The sequence below is a fragment of the Apaloderma vittatum genome, unplaced genomic scaffold (assembly GCF_000703405.1).
Source record: "Apaloderma vittatum isolate BGI_N311 unplaced genomic scaffold, ASM70340v1 scaffold34049, whole genome shotgun sequence".
NCBI classification, from domain to species: domain Eukaryota; kingdom Metazoa; phylum Chordata; class Aves; order Trogoniformes; family Trogonidae; genus Apaloderma; species Apaloderma vittatum.
Window position 1 is genome coordinate 6,580 of NW_009734142.1, and position 2,244 is coordinate 8,823.

General features: G+C 52.7%; 1 protein-coding gene across 2 annotated transcripts in view; it reads right to left on the reverse strand.

Moving 5' to 3' along the window:
* The window catches only part of FGF1 (fibroblast growth factor 1 (acidic)), a 5,806-nt gene that overhangs the window by 3,001 nt on the left and 561 nt on the right, over positions 1–2,244 (reverse strand). The gene's annotated exons all lie outside the window — the stretch shown is intronic.

Genomic DNA, 2,244 nt, shown 5'->3' on the forward strand with positions numbered 1-2,244 from the left:
TCACTCCCAGGTTTCTCATAGGAATCTGGCTTGCTCTGTGCTGGCCAGTGCTTAATCCTACAGTGCAGGTCACCGTCTGGGGCTGCTCCCATCCTGTGCCAGGGAACGGTGCTGAGCAGCTCCGGCATCTGCCAGGCACAGGGGCAGCCGTTGGTGCTCAGAGGCAGGTACCTTATGGGCAGGGCTGCTCCGCTGGCACACAGCCCTTCCAGGAGTTTCCTCTGTAAATATTTGTACGTTCAGATATCCAAGTTTACAAGATCATTTATGGGACGATCCTTTCTGGCAGAGGTTTCCAAACAGGTGGCCCCAGGCCAGCAGCCAGTGGGTGAGGGGTGGGCGTACCAGGTACGATGGGCGGCCGGAGGGGACACGCTCACTCCAAGGTGAGGGGCTTGCTTTGCCAGAGGGAAAAGGCTGGGCTGGTTGGCAGCATCTGTGCTGTGAGATGGTGGGCTTGAGGCTGGAGCTCGTGTCCTCAGTAGCACCCCACGTCCCAGTAAACGCTGCATTGCAGCCGGCTTCACGAACCCCAAGGCACACGGGTGTCTTTGTGACCCCCTGCCTGGTGCCAGCAGAGCCTTAGCTCTGGCACAACGCTGCAGAATGCTCTCTGGTTCATACAACCTCTCCAGGTTGGGAGTCCCACGAGCCCAGTCCCACCTTCTGCAGATCCTTTGGGTCAGCATCCTCATCTGCTCCGGGCAGGGGTTTGAGGAGTGTTAGGTCCTGGGTTGTTCCAGGCTGGAGGCTGCCTGCCCTGTGGCGGGTCCATGCAGCCTTGGTGAGCGCTGCCGCGTGAGTGGTGGACAGTGTTTGTCATTAAAACGCTGCTCTAAAGTGTCTTTTGTTAAAACAACAGTGGAAGAAGAAAAGTTAAGTTTAGGGGGGAAAGCCACATGTGTGCTTGTGGTTTAAAGAAAATAAAAGTGCTTTTCCTAGCACTTTATAAGGCAGACTTGGCTACTCTCACTCCTTTCTAACCAAGTAGGAGCCTGGCAGGTCCCGATCATATTCCAGTAAATGTTCAGGATGTGGCGTATCCAGAGATTTCTACTGAGAACCATGAGCTCCAGAGCCCCGCAGATCCAGCTCTCCTCTAGCATTGCTTTAAAAAATCCTCTCAAGCATTATGGAAGTGCAAGAGCCCTAGAAGCTTAAAACTTCCCGATCAGTTCTTGGATTTTGTGTCCTTACACAGCCGTTTTCTCTTTTGTCAGAGCAGTTTGCTGGCGGGAGGTTGCTCGGTGCAGCCTCACGGGTCACTGCTGCTGGCCTGGATGGGCTCAGCAGGGATTGCTGCCGAGGGCAGGGGGCTTCTTGGTGTCAGGGCCAGGTATTGGGATCTTGTTCAGGGCTTTGCGAGGCCTGGTCAAAGCAATAAAACCTCAGCTTCACGGCTTGGCTCTGGTTGCATGAGCTGCCGACAGGGGAAGAGCTCTCGATGCCTTTGGTGACATGGACAAAGAGTGAATCGGACAAACATGAACCTTACTTAGCCCTACAGGATAATGTTATTAAGTCTTCTTATTAAGGTGTGCCCTACGTCAGATAGCCTGCAGCACTTTACAGCAGCATTTACAAAACTGGCACTTTTTGGTGAGCGAATCCTGCCGGCTTCCCGCGGTAAAGTTTGGTGTGGAGAATGAATGTGCTCTTGGAAAGACATTGGGATGGGCAAATGGTAGGACAAGTGATGGGGTTAGGACAAAGGTTGGCCTCGATGATCTTGAAGGTGTCTTCCAACCAAAACTGCACATCCCAGCAGCAGGTTCCCCAATGTCCCACATGCTGGAGCCACCAGCATCACCGACTGCCAGGGATGGGCAAGAGAAGGCTCTGGCTGCAGACAGTCTGTTAAATCTTTGTGACACACAGAGACATGTGAAATGGATCATAACTGCTTCAGCATATGGTAAGCCATACTTAGAAAAAAAGGGAACGGCAACAGGAGCGCATTTCTAAAGCCCTAAGTCACAAAATAACTCTCTTCCACTTGATTCTTGCCTCACTTGGGATTTTGCATCTGCAGGAATTTAACGTGATGTATAAGGGCTGAGGGAAGTGCCCCAAAAGTGAGGGGAACCTGCACGCAGAACATACAGGTAAAAAACATTCTGCACACAGGAACGTGGGCCCGACCTCCTGCTCTGACCAAGGAATTCACGTGTGAAGAGGCACTGCTGGGGAACGTCACGTTGCACAGCCTCACAAGCATGCCGAGTCTTCCAACCCAGAGCGAAC